Source organism: Eptatretus burgeri, chromosome 1 (assembly GCF_056783735.1).
Source record: "Eptatretus burgeri isolate ZD-2024b chromosome 1, Ebu_testis_v1, whole genome shotgun sequence".
Classification (NCBI taxonomy): domain Eukaryota; kingdom Metazoa; phylum Chordata; class Myxini; order Myxiniformes; family Myxinidae; genus Eptatretus; species Eptatretus burgeri.
The window spans coordinates 88,072,850-88,096,774 of record NC_140961.1 but is presented as its reverse complement, the minus strand read 5'-3'; the positions used below and the strand labels follow the sequence as shown (position 1 = coordinate 88,096,774).

The following is a 23,925-nucleotide window of genomic DNA, read 5'->3' as shown; positions in this document are numbered from 1 at the left end:
TATATATATATATATATATCCTCTCCCTTCCACAGATCTCCTCATGTGTTAAGCGGGTGATGAGCATCAAGCGGGTGATGAGCATCATGATGAGCAAATGTGGAGGAGCCAGATGCAAACAGAGCCTGCTGTGAAACCTGCATGTGAGCTGCAATGGGGTTTCTCCCCAAACTAAGGCTTTGCGGCCACAGCATCCAGCCATGCCCCCCTCCCCCCATAGCGTGCCATGCGCACTTTCACCATTGAGCTGGTTTATGTCTATGGCATGAACTATTCCCTGCCAGGCCATTTCTCCACTTGGATTTCTCACCACGAACGGCCTACCGGACGCAGTTTGCGCTATTTCTGTCCTGTCATTCCCTTGTCTCTCTACAGAGAAGTGACTGAGGCCTTAAGGCTGATATTAGCTTGAAGGAATGTTCATTTGTTTGGTGGCTTGGGGAGCGTATTCGGTAAGGGGTGTTTAATTGCTTGTACTGCTTCCTTTTGTGTTCCATCGCCATGTTCTCAATGCACCATAATAAAATTATTTGTTCTCTGGGTGAATATGAGCGTGTCAATAGCTTTCGTTTAGTTATAAACATCCGTGAAAGGACAAATTGTGTTGAGGCTATGAGCACCAGGACAACACCATGCCTGGCTATTTTGCTCAGATTGCTCTTGGTGTGAATAGACGCACGGTACCGATTAGCGTGCCACCCGAATGGCTTGGGTGTTCCATTAGAACAAGGTGTCCTGGAAAACAGGCCCATGTTCCACCTCGGAGCAACTGAATCACTTGGCCGGCGTAACTGCTTTGAAGTGGTTCGTCGGATTCGAACTGGGCCCTAGGATAAGTCTGATGACAACAATAGAAACCAGAGTGGTGTCAAAGCCACCCAATGCTTGCCTGTTTATACATTTATTGTTTTTCGTTTTTAAAAGACTAGTCTAATAATATTTTTTATAAAGCATTGCAGTGAAGTCTGATCCAAATAATTTTAAATCAATATATGTATTTGTATATTGTAATCAGTAAAAAATAGTGTGGTAGATAAAAACATTAGAAAGTAAATAACTAGCACCAAAAACTTTAACATTTTCACGCTCACGCTCACGCCGGGGTTATCGCTATAGCTCTCTGTTCTTCGAACAGGCGAGCTAAAAATGAAGTTCAATTGGCAATGTTCAGGTTATCCTGGTTATTGTTTGCATGAGCAGAGAGCTCATGATGCTGTGACTGCAGGTTAAAATCCCATATATTGTGTTGATTGATGTTGTCTAATAATGTTGTAATTTATGGAAAAGTCCAATGATGTTCCCTAATGTATTCCGCCTACATGTGCTGAATGAGCTCCTCAACAAGCTTTGATTGACTGTCATAAAACGAGGCCAGAAGAAAAACGTAATTATTATAGATTTAAAAACAAATTACCAGTAATTTGTGTTGACGTGAAAGAATAATTATATTTTTGAATGCATGAGAAACATGACATCGATTTCTATGGGGGTGATTGTGTTCGGAGTAAACATGTCTTTCGCCATCCTGTCTCTCATTTCCTAACAATATCAGGCTTGCTCTCGTATTTTTGTTTGTCAAAGAGAAAATGTAAAGCAGATGTAGGGAAAGGCAATTCTACCTTTCCAGCCGGTGACATTATATTATGCATCTTAACTCAAAATAATATTTAAACCAAACCAAATTAAACAATTGATACGTACAACCACTACAGAGTACATGCGATTTTGCTGCCATGAATGCCGTGTGTATACGTTTCTTAGAGGGGGCTGGGAGTGGGAAGGGAAGGAAGAGATGGATGGTTGGGTCTGGCGTGAAAGGAATTAGAAAAAGCACATGTGCTTCTGAGGCCACACAGTAATCTTAACAGCCGATTCCAATGAGCCATTTATATCCTCCTAATTCTTCTGCCTTGAGGTGCTTATCTCATTCTCTTTTAAACTGGAAACTGTCCTCAATTCTACAACTTTCTTTTTGGTAAACTTTTACATACATATATGTATATATGTATCTGGGAAGGCAATAGCAAACCATGCAGTATAATCCTTTCCAATAAATTGCTTCGGCATCACTGACACACTGTAACAGAGGAAAGTACATCAGAAAAAAATATATATATACATACATACTGTTACATAAAATGGGGGGGGGGGGAGGGGGTCCATAGAATGTAGTGGACCTTTGTACATGCAAAGTGTATTTGATAAAATTGTATGGACAGTGTGTTTCGAGTAAGTTGAGACTGGGTCTGCACCATAAATACATATATACATACACAGTGTACAAAACATTCAGAACACCTGCTCTTTCCATGAAATATACTTATCAGGTGAACCCAGGTGAAATCCTAAATTGATTGATCCTGTTAACTCCACTTCAATCAGTATCGATGAAAGAGAGGAGACAGGTTAAAGAAGGATTTTTAAGCCTTGATCCAATTGAGACATGGATTGTGTATGTTGCCATTTAAAGGGTGAATGGACAAGACAAAATATTTAAGTGCCTTTGAATGGGGTATGGTAGAAGGTTCCAGGCACATCGGTTTGAATATGTCAAGAACCGCAACGCTGCTGGGTTTTTCATGCACAACAGTTTCGTGTGTGCATCAAAAATGGTCCACCACCCAAAGGACATCCAGCCAATAGCAGGCCGGTGGTCGAACATGGCTCATTGATGAATGAGGCCAAAGGAGGCTGATAAATTGTGCAGAGAAACAGATGGGCTACAGTTAAACTGTCAGTCCAGTACAACATTGGTGCTGAAAGACCCATCAAATAATGCACAACTCCTCGTAGCTTGACACGGATGTGGTATAGCAGCAGACGACCTTACAGAGTTCCACTTCTTTCAGAAAAAGACAATAACCTGTGGTTGCAGTGGGTGAAGGAATGGGAACATTAGACAATGGAGGATTGTAAAAGCATTGCCTGGTCTGATGAATCCTGATTCCTGCTGTTTCACACTGATGGGAGGACTAGGGTATAGATAAAACCACATGAGTAAATGCATCCATCATGCTGTGTGTCAACACTGCAGGCTGCTGGTGGTGGTGTGATGGTGTGGGGTGTGTTTTCATGGCACGCATCGGGCCCCTTGATAAAAGTGGAGCAACGTTTGAATGCCACAGGATGTCTGAACATCATTGTCAATCAGGTGCATCCCTTCATGGTAGCAGTGTATCCATCTGTGAATGGATTTCTTCAGCAGAATAATGCCCCATATCACAAGGCTAGGATTGTCCAGGAATGGTTACACAAACATGATGGTGAATTCAGCTTACTGCAGTGGCCTGCCAGGTCACCAGATCTCAATGCAATTGAGCATGTGTGAGATGAGATGGAATGAGATATTCAGAGTAGAGATCAACTAACAGCCCACTTGACAACTGTGGGACGCATTGGAATCAATGTGGGCCAACATCTCTGTGGATCACTTGTGACACCTCACAGAGTCCATGCCCCGACAAATTGAAGCCGTCCGTTCCAAGGGCAAAAGGTGGTGAAACTCAATATTAGGAAGTTGTTCCAAATGTTTTGTGCACTGAGCGTGTGTATGTGTATCTACATATATATATATATATATAAATATATATATATATACATATATATATATATATATATATATATATATATATACATACATCTCAACAGATATATGTTTATGTATATGTATATACATGTATATCTATCTATAATTTCAGCAGTGTGTGTGTGTGTGTGTGTGTGTGTGTGTGTGTGTGTGTGTGTGTGTGTGTGTGTGTGTGTGTGTGTCTGCAACCGCTGTTTCTCGACAGCCACTACTCCGATCACATTGAAATTTGCCAGGTATATTGCCGGGGCCCTGTGGATGTGCCTTTTCAAGGTTAGATATTAAGCGGACGAGAGGTTCCCAAGTTATGGCCATTTATTGACCAAACCAATGACAGGACACGGTGCTATGACATCACGATTGACGTCACAATTCTCCTCTTTTTTTGTTTTTGCACGTACGGCCTCGCACATCCGGGCACACACGTATGGGCATGCATGTACGGACAAGTGAGAGCGAAGGAATGGCCTGTGTGGTTGTTGTTTCTGGCACACGGTTTGAAAGTTTTTTATTTTTTATTTTGCACATACGGCCACGCAAGTATGGGCATGCACGTACGTGCCCGCACTAGTATATATAAACAGATGTTTGGTACTACAGAACTTCAATCTTCTTCTTCTTCTTTCGGCGGCTCCCGTTAGGGGTCGCCACAGCGGATCATCCATATGATCCGCATAGTGATTTGGCACATGTTTTACACCGGATGCCCTTCCTGACGCAACCCTGGTCGCCTCTTACGACACAGGGATCTGGTACACCTATTTTAACCGGGGTATACACCGGCCCAGTACACTGGTACTCATTTCGCCGACCTCGGAAGGATGACAGGCTGAGTCAACCCCCTGGTGTTATACGACTTGGTATATACATATATACACATGCATACATATATATGTGTATATATATATATATATATATATATATATATATATACATACACATATATGTATACATATACACACACATTTGCAGTGTATATATATATGTGTATATGTGTATATGTGTATATGTGTATATGTGTATATGTGTGTATATATATATATATATATATATATATATATATATATATATATATATACATATATACATACATACATACATACATACATACATACATACATACATACATACATACATACATACATACATACATACATACATACATATATTCTGTGGCCCAACGGGGCTTGAACTCAGGACTTTTTGGGTCCCAAGGTGCTGCCCTAACCACTGCAGCAACACCAGGCTAACTACTAACTACTACGGAACTTCAATATGGATACAAAAAAATGACATAATAGTGACCGAAGCTCTTCGTGATGCACTCTTCAGGGAAAAAATTTCAGCAAGTGAAGGAGGAAGTGAAGGCGTTTGCTTTACACTCAAGTCTCAAAAAGGTAGACACTGATTGGTTCAACCGTAATGACGTCACGGTTAATCCGAAAGCCCATTGGTCGGCTCATCTTCACCTCGAGTTCCCATTGGCTGGAGCAGAGTTCGTCGATGATTGACAGTTGCAAACGTCACGCTGCGAATTTTACCCTGAAGAGTGCAGCACAAAAAGCTTTGTCACTATTATGTCGTTTGTTTGTATCCATATATATATATATATATATATATATATATATATATATATATATATATATATATATATATATATATATATATATATATATATATATATATATATATTGCATGAAATCAGACTTTTTCCACCTTGATTTACATATCGTAACCTAAAACTTCCAAGTGAAAAACAAAATCTATAAATTTCAGAAAATTAATTAAATATACAATACTGGAATATCTTGGTTGGATAAGTGTCCACCCCCCTTAAAATAGCAAATATATATATATATTTATATATATATATATATATATATATATATATATATATATGTATGTATGTATATATATGTAGGGTGAATATACTGGTTCTGGCTCACTTTTCCCCATGTAAATGAATGGGGGATTTTCAGCGATTCATATTTTTTTTTCCCTAAAAATAAACCCCCTTTTTATCCCAAGGTATATTTATTTGTCTCCCCTTTTAACCTGGGGACACTTTTTTTTTTCAAATAATCCATGCAATAAGATAAAGATTTGTTCAAGTACTAAAGTGGTAATGTGATTTGTTAAAGGTGATTCGAAAGAAATATCTGAAACGTCTAAGCCTCGGGACACTCTTTATCAAATAACCGATGCATATTGTTTAGCTCACTCATTGAACCTATAAAGATTTGTTCATTCTCAAATTCCTTCAATAGTTTAATTTTCTTTGCACAATAATCCCCATCTAAAATATTGAAAAACAAAACATTTGAATTTTTATATTTTTTAAGATACCCCTTTTGTGCTATTACGAAATGATAAACTTCTCTTAATGATCTCATCTGGCCACCGACCGAGTTGCAAATCATTTTTGTGCATAAACCACGCCATAAAAAAAGTTTTGTTTCAAATGTTTTCAGTTCGTGTCATGAAAATGAGGAAGTGTTTTTTTTTGACACGGTCGTGCTGTGTGAATGAGGAAGTGTTTTTGGACAGTCATGCTGTGAAAAAATAAGAACGATTCTCTGAGAGAAGGCCTTGTGTTTCTATTTTATCTCAGAACACGAACAGGCTTTTAAACATGTTTAATCAAAACCATTTTAGGGTATTTTAAGTATGTTTTAAAAATGATTCATACAATTTGAGAATATATCTTCCAGTTATTTTCCAAGCTCTCTCTCCCGAAGCGTCATTTCCTGTGGCCACACCCAATGATTAAGCAATCTCCTCATCGTTGCTTTATAAGTGATTCGCCAGACAAAGTTTCTGCCCGACGGGATTTTCATTTTTACAACTGAGACATGAGCGATCTTTCTTCCCTGAACAAAACAGCTCAACACAAAGTTGGTAAGCTTGTGTATAGGTTCCTCTTTGAACGATGAAGCAATTGATTATAAATTAAATTGTGATAATTCTGATATATATATATATATATATTTTTCTTGGCAGGTCCTTGGAAGAAGAGCAGTTTACATATCACGATGAGGTGCATGAAATTAATGCTCTTATTGAAGAGGTCAATCATCTTAGAAGAGAATTGAAAAACATTTTTAATGACTGACACGACGTCTTATCACGGCCTCTGATCTTTTTGCCATCTTGTACCAATGGTAAAAAAAAACTGAGACATGGACTCACTCTCTTCCGATGAAGATAACAGCTCACTACAAAGTTGGTAAGTTTGTGTGTGGTTTCCTCTTTGAACGATGAAGCAATTGATTATAAATTAAATCGTGATAATGCGAAAATATATATTTTTTCCTGGCAGGTCCTTGGAAGAAGTGGAGTTTACATATCACGATGAGGTGCATCAAATGAATGCTCTTATTGAAGAGGTCAATGATTTTAGAAGAGAATTGAAAAACATTTATAATGACTGGTACGAAGTCTTATCACGGCCTCTGATCTCGAATGAATTAAACCAATGGTGAGACACGTGTGTGTGTGTGTGTGTGTGTGTGTATATGTGTGTGTGTGCGTGTGTGTGCGTGTGTGTGTGTGTGTGTGTGTGTGTGAATATATGTATGTGTGTGTATATATATGTGTGTCTGTGTGTGTATATGTGTGTGTATGTGAGTGTGTATATATATATATATATATATATATATATATATATATATATATATATATATATATATATATATATATATATATATATATATATATATATATATATATATATATATATATGTGTGTGTGCGTGTGTGTGTGTGTGCATGTGTGTGTGCATGTGTGTGTGTGTGTCTCTTTCCCTGTCTGTTTGCCTCTCTCTATCTCTCCCTGTCTGTCTCTTTGTATCTCTCTCTGTCTGTCTTTCTACCTTCCTCTCTCTGTCTGTCTCTCCATCTATACCCTTGACTCATTATTTTTTTTTTTTCAGCTCGATCACACAACATCAGCTGTTGAAGCAATCTGGTACAACACATGATTTTCTGGAGGTAAATGTTTCTGAATTATTATTTAGTTATTTGTTTATTAATATCACTCTCTCTTTGGAATGTCGCCTTATGTTGGTTGCATCATTAGTTTGAACGCGGTTTTACCAGTACACTGGAATTCATTTTATTGGCCTTGGAAGGATGACAGGCTGAGTTGGCCTCCTGGTGTGTTAATTCAGTGGTCAACGAGGCTTGAACTTAGAACCAACACCAGGCTGACTCATATTACCATGTAATTATCTTTATAAAACCTAATTATTATCTACTTTTTGTTTCAAAACAGAATATGGTGTCTGAGTTTCAAAATCACAAGACATCTGAAGAAGATTGCTGGGAAAGATTATACATTCTCGCAAATGAATATTTAATATTTTCAATTTTGATTAATTATGTTTGTTTTGTTTACAATTACTTGATTTTGAATTTCAAAAAAAGGATCAAGACATGAAGGAGAGGGAGGGGGGGTGGGGGGGGGGTAGGTGCGCTCCCCCAACGACCCATCACCCCCTTATCCCACCCCTCCCTCCCCATGTGTGTGTGTGGGGAAGGGTGGGGGTGGGATGAGGGAGGTGGTGGGTCAAAGGTGGGGGCGCACAGGGGGGATGAGGGGGGTGGGGCTTGTGTGGGTGGGGTTTATGTGGGCGGGGCGTGTGTGGGCGGGGCTTGTGTGGGTGGGGTTTATGTGGGCGGGGCTTCGGTGTGGGCAGGGTGTGTGTGGGCGGGGCTTGTGGGAGGGCGTTTATGTGGGTGGGGCTTGTGTGGGCGGGGCTTCGGTGGGGTGTATGTGGGTGGGCTTCGGTGGGGTTTGTGTGGGCAGGGTTTATGTGGATGAGGTTTGTGTGGATATATGGATGGGTGGATGGGTGGATGAGTGGAGCTTGTGTGGATGGGTGGATAATTTTTTAATTAAATAAACATGTTGTGTGTGGGGAACTAATTAACTAATCACTAATTATGTGAATATGATGAATATTGGTGGAGCTTGTGTGGGGTTTGTGTGTGTGGAGCTTGTGTGGAGCTTGTGGGGGGTTAGTGTGTGGTGGGGTTTGTGTGGGGTGAGGTTTGTGTGGAGCTTGTGTGGGGTGGGGTTTATGTGGGTGGGTTTTGTGTGGGCGGAGTCAAAAAGGGGCGGAGTCAAAAAATTTCAATTTATCTTTGTCTTTTGTAATTCCTGTGAATAAAATGAACCTAAAATCTCTTCCCCTTCCAAATCATATATCTTATAAGTCCAAGGAACCGTATCTATTACATCAACAATTTTAAAAAGCTCGTTCGTCCATCGTTTAATATAACCCTTTTCAAAATGAGATTTCCACCTATATATTCTTACAATATCACCAACTTTGAACTTAGGTTTTCTGACATTAATCTCTTTTTCATATTTTAATTTTGTAAATGTTTCTAATGGTTTCATATTTGTTGACGTGTGAACCGTGTCGTTATACTTATCCACAATATCCTGAATAAAAGATGACCACTGTTGTGAACCGAGTTGTGTGAATTTTTTATATAATCTCTCTTTTAAGGTACGATTAAAACGTTCAACAACAACTGCCTTCCCTTCATTAAAGGTACTGTATAATGTAATACTGTTATTTTTTAGAAAATTCATAAATATCTTGTTATAAAACTCTCTACCCTCATCAGTCCACAATTTTTTAGGTTTTCTCTTACTTTTATTAAATATCTGTTGAAAGGCTAACATAAGAGTATTACCTGTTTTGTTTTTTAATGGTACAACCCATGCGTATCTACTCCTCAAATCAATAACGGTTAAAGCATACTTGTACCCCTTATCATTATTGAGTTCAATCAAATCAGCAGACCAGATATAATCAACATCCTTGGAATAAACTTTCCTTCTCTGAAACTTTGTGAATATTGGTTTATGTAATTCATCAGCTAATTGCTCTTCAGTCTTAATGACATCATTAGAGCCAATAAGTTTTTTGAATTTCCAAGTCCAAGTTTCAATTTAGCACTGATCATCTTCTTCACATTAAACCGATCAACTTTTTCTCTCAAGGTTGGATTTTGTATCAGAGACAAATTATACAACATTTCTCTATCGGCTTCATGCTTTTCTTCCAACGTTGTGGTATTCCCATAATCAATATTGTGTCTCATGCACACTTCATCAACTCTATTGATGGGTTAACTCCAGGATTTAGGATTGTCTGCCTCATCTAATCTTTTATCCAAGTTTGTGCCTGGACCACAGAAAGAATACCCTGGAAGATGTAATTCCCCTGGTATTCCAGTAGTTGTAAATTTACTTCCTGATAAAAACTTTTGTATATCTCCTCCTCGTTTGTGTTTGGAGATAAATTGATTTTTTTTGAACCACACACCGAACATATACCTTTTTGTATAACCCTGTTATTTTTACTTTTAATATATGAAATATTTTTAGTATTAGTTTTCTTTTTACATTTGAGACAATAACTCATTTATTTATGAGAAAAATTCCTGCAGAGTGCAAAAACCTTTTTAGTTTCCAACATGCACATTTGAATCTTAATTTTTAAAACATAAATAATCCTTAGAAATGCCTTCACTCTCTCCTCCATTTATTTAAGAAAAAAAATGAAAAACATGAATTAAAATGAATAGCTTGTCGATGTCAATAGTCTTGTCGAAAGTATTGCAAATAGACTTGTCAATTCTTTGTTTTCCTCCTTGGTGGGTTTAGTTATTTTCTGTAATACCACCAATCTTTTTTTAATCTCACTGGTTTCCATATTTTGATATTTATTTTGTCTCGCTCTTTCCTCCCTCTCCTTCTCTCTCTCCTCCCTCTCCTTCTCTCTCTTCTCTTTTTCCTCCTTCTCTTTTTTCTCCCTCTCCTCCTTCTCTCTCTTCTCTTTTTCCTCCTTCTCTTTCTTCTCCCTCTCCTCCTTCTCTCTCTTCTCCTTTTCCTCCTCTTCCCTCTCTTCTTCAACTCCTTCCTCATCCCTTATTATCCTTGAATCGCTTACACCCCATAGAATATCATACATATATTCATCAGGATTTCTTGTTATTCCTGTATCCAAAATAATTTTTTTTACAACAGGAAACCAATAAAATTTCTTTTGAATTTCTAAAAGAGCCTTACCTTTTCTTAACTTTATAATTTTTTCATTATTTAACATTCTCATTAAATCTAAAGTTGTTGGTTTATCAACATCAGCATAATGCCAATCTTTTATTGAAAATACCTCATTCTTATGTTGTAGAACATATTTATTAAAATACCGAATACCCTTTTCTTGAAGGTATGCTTGGACACAGAAATGATAATTTTCTTGAAGCCTTCTTTCTATCATTTATGTATTAGAAATATATGTTAGAATAATATTATGGCACGAAACACCTCCCCATCTTCCCATAGTTAAATCATTTTGTATTTCCTTACTTATTATATATAATCCTGTTTTTTTCTGTTTTCATGATATAAACAAGGGCAAAACCATTATTATATTTACCCTTATTAAATTCTTTTATTTGTTGTTTACTAATCGTGGCCCCACAAAACTCATTCTCGATACCAAGTGGATAATATTCTTCCTTACGAGACTGATTTAATTGTTCCAGGTCTTCGAGGTTAATTTTAAATGACCAATTATACCCTAAATCATTCATATCATACCCCCATTGTTCTATTCTCATACAAACAATACGCCCTTCTTTATAAAAATTTATTTTAATTCGAACTGTGAATTCTGTATAACCTGGAGATAATATCAACACTTCTGTATCTTTGGAATACACGGCCTTTTTATTTAAAGATATATATTGTGATAAATCGCTTAATCTCACCAAGTCATTCGCGTCAGTCGGGCTTGGATAATTTTTTAATTTATAAGCATTTTTCATGTTAATATTTTTGGTTATATTATATTTATGTCATTCAGCCTGTGCCTTTGTGTAATAATTTGATAAATCAATATCCAGTTCTTGAGATACACCAAAGATAGAACCATCTTTACCAACATAAGTCATTTATATTAGATTAAAAATAATATCATAAATTTTTTTATTTTTGTTGAGTTGAAATAACACATATAGACATAATTGACCACAACACTTAGAATTTAATTCTTGGACTTGAAATGTTTGATAAACACCATTCTGTAAGAATTTTATGACTTCAACAGGTGGTGGAAGACCAAAACTATCAAAATAATATTTGTCTTGACTATTAAAAATACAAACCCAATGAGAACCGTTCCCATTATTATCTTCTAAGTTCATAATAATATTCTTTGTATGTTTCGGCACATTTGTTAATTCATCTCTCATACAAATAACCACATGATGAATTTTTTATTTCTTACAATATTTGACAAGTTGTAAATTTGATGTTATATTCTTTCCAAATTCTTTAAACCACTCATCAATGCTCATTTATTTATTAGAAAGATATAATCCATTACCTCTTTTCGTTAATTTTACACCTGCTTGTGCTATAGAAGAAAGCATATCTCCAACTAACAATCTCGCTTTATCAGGCAGACCTTCAAGTTTTTCAGCAAAATCTACAATTACACCACTTCCACTAATTTGTTTCTCCAACTCTTTGTTATGTCTTTCCAATTCTTTTTGAGCCTGGAGTTGAGCCTTCCTTTCATTGGCAGTTTTCACCGCTGTTGAAATACCACCCGTCAATGCTCCAACTGCACTGAAACCAGCAAATAAAGGAATTAGAAATGGGAGAAATCCTCCACTCGTCTCTCTTATTGAATATTTTTTCAACATTGGTTTTATCATTTTAATTTTAAGTGAGCCAGTGTCATTCAAGATTTTAACCTGTTCTCTTGTGAGCAAAACATCAATTCTTACTGCTCCTTTTCTCTGAATTGTATGAACGTTAATCGTACAAGGCTTTTGATTTTGAACACAAGATGATAGTTTATGAAGATTGATTTGATTAACATATACCCCAGTTGGTACTTGCCACTCATTTATTTAACAAAAAATTATGTGAGACTAATCATCAGACCATTATCTGTATTAATCTGTAATTCTGTTTCTTCCAAAAGCAAACAATATGTATCAACTTCTTCACTCTCTCCTCTTTCAATGTATAGGGAATTATCCACTCGATTAGACTTGATAGTTTCCTTTTGAGCGCTCAGGTCAAACGCATAGATTGTATACAAACTTTTAAATGCTGTCATATCCAAAATAGGTTCTTTATTTCCATTACTTTCACACACCTTTTGGTAAGACTTGTATGCTTCAGCAAAATCATTTTTTTCCCAATTAATTTCCAATCTATCTCGTGGATAAAATGTTCCATCTAGAGAAACGCGAAGTTGTTTCACCTTAGCATTATCACTCAATGCATTATTCTCATCAGTTGCAGTATCACCATCTGGCTTTTTAAAAATGATCCACAGATATCGTGGCTTTCCTTCCAGAACACCCAAATTCCACGTGTAAGTAGTTTGGTTGAGTTTAACGTGCTGACATCTTCTTTTGAGGTATGATACACTGAGTGGTTTCTTTGAGTTAAGTCTTCGGTTCAACATCTCTTCTGTTTTAAGATTAGGAGTATATTCACTGATATACCAACTCATCTCCTCAATTACAAATTTATTCTGTTCACCAAAAGCACCACCAACACCAAAAAGCAATCTATTTTCATTATCATTCCTTTGTAGTTGAAATCTAATTTTAAGACTATACAGAACTTTATCATGATCACAAAATCCAAATATACCTTTAAGAGGAACTGCCATAGTAAAACTATTTACTGCTTTTGTATCATCATTATACATTCCTTTCCTTTGAGTATATCCAGGGTCTGTGTTTGTTCCCGTTGATATATCAGGAATAAAACCTTCGACAGACCCCTTTCCCATTCTATCACTGAATGTATAGAGTGTAAATTTCATCATTTCAGATACAGCAGAGACATAATCAACCGCTTCAACTTCTTGTATTCCAATATACAAACGCACACTATCAAACATTTTCCAGAAGAAATCATTTACAAGTGTGGCGTTTGTGTTATTCCCAGCTTTAGTGAATTTAAATTTACACAACAAGAAACTTTCGGAGAGATTCAAATAGGTTTGTTGATTATTTATTTCAAAACTTTTTGTACCATTCGTATTCCAGTCTGTTCCAGTTATTGCATTTACCTTGAAGTAATCTTCTTTTTTAGTGGAGTTTGAGATAATAATAATATTATCATCCAAATCATAGACACTATCAATTGCTTCCATACTTGTATTTATTTAGGAAAAAAAGATGTTAAAACTTTTGAAACCCTGATCCAAGTATTTGAATTATTTTCTGTCATTCTTGGGGGGACAACTGAGTTTTGCCTTTCTTAATTTCTTTTATTGCTTGTAATTTATGAGATTCCTTCTGGGCATCTTTTATGCTCTTTACAGCACCTGCTACATTTCCCACAGCAGAAGCAGTTGAACCAATTAGATCTTTATGTTTAAGAATAGTTGAACCAATACCCATTAGAGTATCAATTATCCCATCTCCTCTAAATTGATGTCCAACACCCCTTTGTCTCTTAGGTTTATAGTATCCTCTACCAAGATACATACCTTCACCTTTGTAGTATGGGGAAAGAAACATCCCATCCCCTGGATTTATTTTATATTTTCCCAACTCGTGTTTCCTCACAATAACCATCGTATTTATTTATTGGAAAACTTCACGTAGGTGAATTCTGATGGATATAACTTCTCCATTAAAAGAAATCATATGATTATCTTGGTCGGTTATCCTAAAATTTACTCTGTGTATGGTTTTTCCTGACACAGGGAGATAAACCAAATTTTTGGGTTCTATATTGAATTTATAACCAATTGGGGTTGAGTATCTGCTGAATGAAAATATTGCATTTGTTTTTTTTGCATCATTATAAGCACCATCAATCAAATCACAGTGAATTAACACCGAATTTATTCCTGAGGATATTTGAATGACATTATCACTGTAAAACGTCCCATTAGTTTCAATCTTTTTTGAGGAGAAACCCAATAACTCTCTAAATGAATTATCAATTGTGAAATCAACCTTGTAGTTATTTTTAACTTTAATCGTTGATTTTGAAGTATGTTTTTGAATGTCCATAACAATATTTTTTGGTTCATCACCCTGTTCTTTCATAAGACGAGCAATTTCGGAAGATATTTGAGAAATCTCATATGCTCCGGGTGAGACTGTTGTCGTTTTGTATCCACTTCCGGGATTATAACTAAACTTGTCATTTTTATCAGTTATCTTAAATAAGGTATTATAAGTTTCCATGGACAATAAAGATGCCTCATATTCTTTTGTTGGGTCAAGTTGTAGTGGGTATGGGAATGAAGATGTGTGGTCGCTTGTTGTGAAATTAAAACTCAGGATTGTGCTTCTCATCTTATTTAATATGAGATAAAATGTCTTTATATTGAGATTTATTAATTATTTTCATGTTCATCAACTGGTCTAAAATGGCTGATGCTTCATTAAAACAATTGTTATTTCCAGCCTTCTTACTACCTAACAACAATAACAGTCTATTAACTAATTGCGATGGGTCATTTGGAAGAAAACTAACACCTGAACCAAGGATACTTAAAGCCTGAATAATGTGTTTCTCCTTCTCATTCTTCCTACTTTTACCAGAAAGAATAACCCTATAATTTAGAGTGTTCAGCAGATCAATATATACTCTATCATCATTATTTTTCATGTCCAATGGTTTATCAATATACTTTGACTCATCCCTCACAGTTGAACCTTGTCTTTCATCTTTTGTGAGAAGAAACATTAATCTCGGAGTTAGTTTAACAGGGGGTTGAGCAGAACCCAAGAACCTTAATTCATCATTAAATATCAATACCTTTTCTTGAACAAGATGAAACATTGCTGGTTGTTCTGTTGGAATGAGTCCTGCTTTGGTTTTTGAATCCGCTGAATATTCATTGTTTTGAAGAGCATTCACAATATAATCAGGGGGTCGATTAATCTCTTCCAGTTGTTGAAATAAACCTTCATCATCATATTCTAATTCTCCTAAATGCTCTAATTCTTCCTCCGTCATTTGATCAAAATCTTTTAACATTTGAAGTTTTTTAGGAGTATATTCTACTGTGGGAACTGTGGAAACATCTTTCATTTTTTCTTGGGAAGTTTTTAAAAGTGGTTTAAAAAATTTCTCTTGTTTTCTTTCAAATGCTTCTTCGCCCGTTAGTTTCTGTCTGCGTTTCTTCTTTATGTCTTCCTGCTGTTTTACAACTTTTGAAACCAACTCTTGATGTTCCTTAAATCTTCTTGCTCTTTCTTTTGCATCCATTTATTTATTGTAAAATATCATTTAATGAATTGTAAAGATCAACAGGGAAATTTTCCTTTTCTTCATCATTCAAGTAGATGTGTTCAAATAAATCCTTTTCTTTAAATATTTCATCAAATTCTTTATTAACATTAATGCGAGTTGTAATTTCTTCTTCACTAACACTTGCATCTCTGCTTTTAATATGTTTGTGTTGAGTTTCTTCATCAACATCAAAACCGAATGATAAAATCTTCACTCCGCTCAGATGTTTAATAATTTGTCTCGTTCCTTCTGGATTAGTTTCTAATATCCCAAGACCACCAGATTTTAGTTTCCTAAACTCACTCTTACAATGTGAATATTTTGTTGTACCAAGAGAAACCTCCTCAAATATATGACTTTCATTCCTCAATCGCATATGTTCCTCCACTGAAATATAGTGATAATCTTCACCTTTTACTTCTCCAGGTCTTATTGCTCTAGTTGTTGTTGATACAATGCATATCATGGGGTGTTTTTTCAGTAAATTTACAATATTCTCATTTGTACTACACAAGAACCTTGATTTATGAAAGTTTTTTCCAGAAGCAGATTTACCCACAAGATTTACAATAATAGTTGTCATTTATATATGTAATTGTTTATAAAACAAAAAATATATCCCTTAATATCTCATCTTGTTTCACAACAATATATTTATATTTTTCACTCGTGTGCTTCATGTAATCCTCAAATTTCTTTTTACTACATAATGTAGAACAATTATCTCTCCAAAAATTATTGATATCTATTGAATTTAACTTGAATAAAATAAAAGTATTAGCATAGTTTCTGATGGAACGACGAGGAAGTTGAAAGTACGATTGACTAAGATAAATACAATTACAAGAAGAATGTCTCCCTCTTGTGTAGTAGCTGTCCATTACCATTTGGTTTCTCTCATTAACACAATCATCAAAGATAACGAGGTTCTTTTTTGATTTATCCAAATCTTGGGGAGACGGTATATCATCCGTATTATCACTAAGAATACAAGTTCTAGGATTTGATTTCTTTTTACATCTCTGTGTATCACAAAATAGTTGAATTATATCTTCAATGTTATAATCATTTAGGTTTTTTTGACGTCTAAATAAACAGATTATATCTTCTTTTTGAAGACCAGCATTAAAACCTTGTGAGAGTAGTTGATACTCTGGGTGAAAACTCGACTTTGTGAAAATTATTAAATTATCATAATCTAAAAAGTTGGGAGTGAGGAGCATCTTTAAAAGTAAGCAGGTTTTTCCACATCCACTTGAACCAACTATGAGACATCTTAATGAATTTGGGAGATTTTTATGGTTGTTAAATTTTATCTTATTTTCCCAAATGGGTAAAAAATCATTCATTTATATATTTGGAAAACAGGTTATTTAATTTATTATTGGCATTTTTAGAAACTCTATATTTTATCCTAAGTTCAGGTATAATTTCAAGATAATCCATTATTTTATTTATACAATATCTTGTGTTGATATTTCCCTGAAAATTACATCCATGAATAATATATAACAACAATCCTTTGAACATTTCTCTTATACGTTCAGTTTCTTCCCTTGTAAGGAAAGGTGTGTTATCACCCACATACTTTACATTCATTTCTCGAATCAATCTTCTAAAGTAATTCATTTTTGGTGTAAATCTAAAAGAATTATTTTCCTTTTTATATTTTTTATTATCATTAATTAGAAGATAATCACAGAATATACATTGTTTATAGGCTTTTGACTCTGTGCTTAATCCCCGTCTTTCACACGCAGGACAATTCTCAAATTTGTCATATGGAGAATCAGGAAAGTCTAGCATATTTATAAAGTAAAACTTTACTTAAACTGAAATTCATCTATACTTTCAGTTGTATATTGACTCATATTTAATAATATTACCATCGATATCAATATACTTTTTTCATTAACAGATTCAACGACAACATTTTTTATATTAAAGGTAATTTTAAAATGATCGTTAACTACTATTGAACGAAATGTCATTTCACCTGAAATATTAACATCCTTTATTTCATCAGGATTTACATCTTTAGGGTTGTTGAAAAAAATACAAATTTCTCCTTGCATATTACAGATGGTCTTATCTTTTCTTTCTAAAGCTTCATCCATAAGGTTTTTGTTTTTTGATACTTTTTCTTGTTTCATTGCTTTTTCTAGTTTTGAATATATTACCAGAAGGAGAGGAGAAACTTTTGTTCGAGATACTTTAATTGATGTTCTCCCAGGTATACTAAAAGCCCTTCCACTGAAGGAAATTGAAGAACTCATATTATTTACCATAATTGTTTTTATCCAATTGTTGTTATATTTATCTTTGTTCAATTTTACATCCTTGACATATTTCTCAGTATCTTTAACAAATGAAGAGATTGATTGAAACTTGTCTTTTGTGTCTTGAAACATTGTATTTATTAAGTAAAAAAGTTGGAGGATAAAATGGTTTTAAGCACAGATTCACCTGTAAAATAAACAAAATTTTCATGAAGAAAATTTTAGTTTAAGCAAAGATTTATTGTATAAATATGGTGAATACAACATACTGCGATGTTTGTAATTACAAATATAAACATTATAGAAAACACCTCCGTACCAACAAACACACATTTAATCTATTTCATAAAATATCTCCTCTTGAGTTGGAAAGAAAACATTGTGATATCTGTTCAAAGGATGTTTTGAAGAGTAGTTATAATAGACATGTTCAATCACAAAAACACAAGAAAAATGAGTTTAAAGTAAAGGGAGACTATTATATTGAAAACACTGATGGGGCATTTAAAGGGCATATAAAAATAAGGATTTTTCAATTTGGAGAACCCGGTCGATCATCAATAGCTGAATCAATTGAAATAGTGAAACCTGATGTTGAAAAAGTTATTAAAAAGACATTAAAAGAAATGAAAACTTTAAAGTTTTATATGGGAGTGAAAATGAATATGAAAAGACAAGATGAAGAACAAACTCCTTATATGAGAACAGATCTTCATTTTATAACATCATTTCAAGATTTTTTGAATAGTGGGGTTTATGAAGAACTATCAAAACAAGAGGAGGATGTTGATAATACAGTGGTAGGAAGTGGATTCAATATTAAAAAAATCATCTTTTTAGATATACACATTCTAAAATCAAACCCTCTTAAAGCTTCTTCTTATATTGAATTACCAAAAGAAATAAAACTAAAGAAGGCAGTTGTTAATATTAAGAACAATGATAATAAATGTTTTCTCTGGTCTGTTCTTGCTCACTTTCATCCACCAAAATGTAATTCAGAAAGAGTAAAACAATATATGAAATATGAGAATACCTTGGACATTAAAGATTTTAAATTCCCAATGCCACTAACAGATATTCCTAAATTTGAGAAAAAGAATAATCTTTCTATTAATGTATATGGATTAACGGATACAAACAAAGTTCAAATATTAAAAATTTCAAACAACTATAAAAATGAAGAAACACACATTGATATTTTATATTTTATTGTTGGAAATAATTCACATTACACATCCATCAATAATTTATCAAGATTAATCTCTTCTCAGGTATTCAGAACAGCAAACAAAATATATCCTTGTAAGCGATGTCTTAATTCATTTCATACAAAAGAACGATTAGAACAACATTCAAAATATTGTACTAATCTTAAATCAGCTGTAAATACAATGCCTAAACCTGGTGAAAAGATGTCTTTTGAAGATTATAATAAATCTATCATGCACCCATTTGTGATATACGCTGATTTTGAATGTATCCCTAAAAAGATAAATACTGCTTCTCCTCATCCAAAAGAATCATATACAAATAAATATCAAAAACATATTCCTAGTGGTTTCTGTTATTATATCAAATCATCTGATGGAGAAAAGTAAAACAAACTTGAACATTATAGTGGAAAAAAAGCTTCACAAGAGTTTGTAAAATGATTAGAAAAGGATTGTATAAGACTCACTAAATTAATGAAAGAAACAAATGAACCAATGAAATTAACTAAAGAAGAAAAAATAGAATTTAGAAAGAACAATATCTGTCATATTTGTGAGGGGGAAATTAAGGAGTCAAAAGTTAGGGATCATTGCCATCTTACTGGTAAATATAGAGGTCCCGCTCATTCCTGTTGTAATCTTAATTATAAATTACCTTCTTTTATTCCAGTCTTTCTTCACAACAGCGCCAACTATGATACACATCTATTTATAAATGAACTTTCAAAAACACCAGGGAATATTTCTGCCATAACAAACACAAGTCAAAAGTACATTTCTATTACAAAAATGATATTCACAAAGCCTTTAACTCGTATTAGGTTTCTAGATTCTTACAAGTTTATGGGAACACCACTCGCTTACCTCGCATCAAATCTAAGCTCCACGGACTCTTTTCCAAATCTTAATTCATTCTTTCCAAAAGAGGAAATTCTCACTAAAGAGGAAATTCAGATTAAAGAGAGAATTCAAAGTAAAGAGGAAACTCTAATTAATGAGGAAATTAATGAAGAAATTCTAACTGAAGATGAAATTCTAATTATAAAGAAAATTCGAACAATGAATGAAATTCTAACTAAAGAGGAAATTCTGATTAAAGATGAAATTCTGATTAAAGAAGGAATTCTCACGAGAGAGGAAATTCAAACAAGGAATGAAATTCAAAGTAAAGAGAAAATTCTTACAAGTAAGGGAATTTATCCTTATGATTATATGGATTCATTTATGAGATTTAAAGAAACACAACTTCCTTCAAAAGAAAGTTTCTATAATAACCTTTATGAAGAAGAGATAAGTGAAAAGGAATATAAACACGCACAAGAAATATGGAAAATATTTAAGATAAAGAACCTTGGAGAATATCATGATTTATATCTAAAAACAGATGTTTTATTGTTAGCTGATGTGTTTGAAGCTTTTAGATCACTGTCATAATAAAAATTGTTATGGATTAGATCCTGCCCACTATTTCACAGCTCCTGGTTTAGCTTGGAGTGCAATGTTGAAAATGACAAAACAAGATATAGATTTAATCAGTGATGTTGATCTGCTTTTGATGATTGAGAAGTCCAAGAGAGGTGGAATATCACAAGTATGTTCAAAAAGATATGCTAAAGCAAATAATAAATATCTTCCAAATTATGATAGTGAAAAAGATAGTAATTATTTGATGTATTTTGATGCTAATAATTTGTATGGATGGGCAATGTCTCAATCTCTGCCTTATGGTAAATTAGAGTGGGTGGAAGAAAAGGATTATGAAAAGGCTTTGATGAATATTGTTATTTCTTCTCAAGAGGAATTGAATGACGAAGAAGAAGGTTATTATTTTGAAGTTGATTTGAGGTACCTGAGTGATCTTCATAATAAGCATAAAGACCTTCCTTTTGCATGTGAGAAAGAAACCCCAAAGAAAGAATGGTTCAGTGATTATCATAAAAGTTTTAATGTTAAAGGCAAATCAACAGAAAAGTTATTAACAACATTCTATGATAAAGAGGGATATGTTTTGCATCAGAGAAGCTTAAAACAGTTTTTGAGAGAAGGATTGAGAGTAGCTAAAATTCATAGAGTTTTAAAATTTAAACAAAGTCCTTGGGTGAAAAAGTATATTCAATTCAATACAGATATGAGAGCAAATACAAAAGTAAAATTTGAAGGGGACTTTTATAAATTAATGAATAATGCTGTATTTGGAAAGACTATGGAAAATGTTAGAAACAGGCAAAACATTAGATTCGCAACATCTTGGAAAGAAGCTTCGAGATTGATAAATAAACCAAGTTTTGAGAGAGAAGACGTTTTTTCAGAGAACTTTTCTGCAATTCAGATGAAAAAGGAAAGTATTGTAATGGATAAACCCATTTATATTGGAACAGCAGTTCTTGATTTATCAAAGATATTGATGTATGATTATTTGTATAATGACTTAAAGAAAGAGTATGGTGAAAATGTTTCATTGTTGTATATGGACACTGATAGTTTTATCCTAGATATAAAAAAACTGATGATGTTTATAAAGATATGAAGAAAAATATTGGAGTATATGATACAAGTAATTTCAGCAAGAAGAGTGAGTTATTTTCCAAAAAGAATGAAAAGGTTATTGGTAAGTTTAAGGATGAGTTGGGTGGAAAAGTAATGAGTGAGTTTATTGGATTGAGAGCAAAGGCATATGCTTATAAGTATGGTGATCAGATTGATAAGAGGTTAAATGGAATAAAGAAATATGTAATAAAGAAATCAATAACTTTTAGAAATTATTATAATTGTTTGATGAATAAGAAAGAAGAATATAGGAAAATGAATACAATAAGAAGTTATAAACATCACATATATAGTGAAGAAGTAAATAAAAAGGCATTAGGAGCCTTTGATGATAAGAGATTTATTTTAGATAATGGAATAGATTGTGTTCCATATGGATATTGTATGATAGAGTGAATAGAATAGATTGTGTTTTAACGATGGGAAGATGGGTTAGGGTTTTTTAAGGGCGACCGCCGCGTTTTTTTGCAATATATAAATGGTCAAACCAAGTATTAATCAAACTAAAGAGTGGAGAAAATCTCAGTCTTGGTATATAAATGGAAAACATAATGAAAGTGAAAAATATCAAATAAGTCTTATTGAAAAAATAACTAAAACAAAGGTAAATAAAACAAATAAGCGAAGCAATTTAAAAAGTGGTAAGTTAGAGGATGTAAAGAAAAAAATGAATATCCTTGAATGGACTGAAAACTTTGATGGTTATCAATTGAACAATGAAAAAACAATTTACTATAATCTCAAAATGATATGTGGCTCAGGAGGTGGTCAAACAAGAGCATTAAGAGAAGTTTATCATTTCGTAATAGCACAAAAGGGGTATCTTAAAAAATATAAAGATTCAAATGTTTTGTTTTTCAATATTTTAGATGGGGATTATTGTGCAAAGAAAATTAAACTATTGAAGGAATTTGAGAATGAACAAATCTTTATAGGTTCAATGAGTGAGCTAAACAATATGCATCGGTTATTTGATAAAGAGTGTGCCAAGGCTTAGACGTTTCAGATATTTCTTTTGAATCACCTTTAACAAATCACATTACCACTTTAATACTTGAACAAATCTTTATCTTATTGCATGGATTATTTGAAAAAAAAAGTGTCCCCAGGTTAAAAGGGGAGACAAATAAATATACCTTGGGATAAAAAGGGGGTTTATTTTTAGGGAAAAAAATGTATCGCTGAAAATCCCCCATTCATTTACATGGGGAAAAGTGAGCCAGAACCAGTATATTCACCCTACATATATATTTCTTCTTCTTCTTCTTCTTTTTCTTCTTTCGGCTGCTCCCGTTAGGGGTCGCCACAGCGGATCGTCCGTATGATCCGCATAGTGATTTGGCACATGTTTTACGCCGGATGCCTTTCCTGATGCAACCCTGGTCGCCTCTTACGACACACAGGGATATGGTACACCTATTTTAACCGGGGTATACACCAGCCCAGTATACTGGTACTTATTTCGCCGACCATATATATATATATATATGGCATATATATATATATATATATATATATATATATATATATATATATATATATATATATATATATATATATATATATATATATATATATATATATATATATATATATATATATATATATATACATATATATATATATATATATATATATATATATATATATATATATATATATATATATATATATATATATATATATATATATATATATATATACATATATATATATATACATATATATATATATACATATATATATATATATACATATATATATATATACATATATATATATATATACATATACATATATATATATATACATATATATATATATATATATATATATATATATATATATATATATATATATATATATATATATATATCCATACATGAACCGAAACCCCGTCACAGACGGATTCTGTTCCATGAGCTCAATAAGACAACCAGTGGCGGTTCTTGTAAGAGCCGGATCCCAGTCTATGTACTCCATGGCCTTACCT

At 33.6% G+C, this 23,925-nt stretch overlaps 1 protein-coding gene and 1 long non-coding RNA gene across 4 annotated transcripts in view; one reads left to right on the top strand and one right to left on the bottom strand.

The window, feature by feature from the left end:
- LOC147034914 (sodium/potassium-transporting ATPase subunit beta-1-interacting protein 3-like) overlaps window positions 1-23,925 on the bottom strand; it is a 512,142-nt gene that overhangs the window by 137,487 nt on the left and 350,730 nt on the right. The gene's annotated exons all lie outside the window — the stretch shown is intronic.
- LOC147034915 (uncharacterized) lies at window positions 6,587-7,929 on the top strand. The gene is made up of 4 exons (XR_015060828.1): window positions 6,587-6,812; window positions 6,906-7,064; window positions 7,518-7,575; window positions 7,859-7,929. It is a non-coding gene; the product is annotated as an uncharacterized LOC147034915 (long non-coding RNA).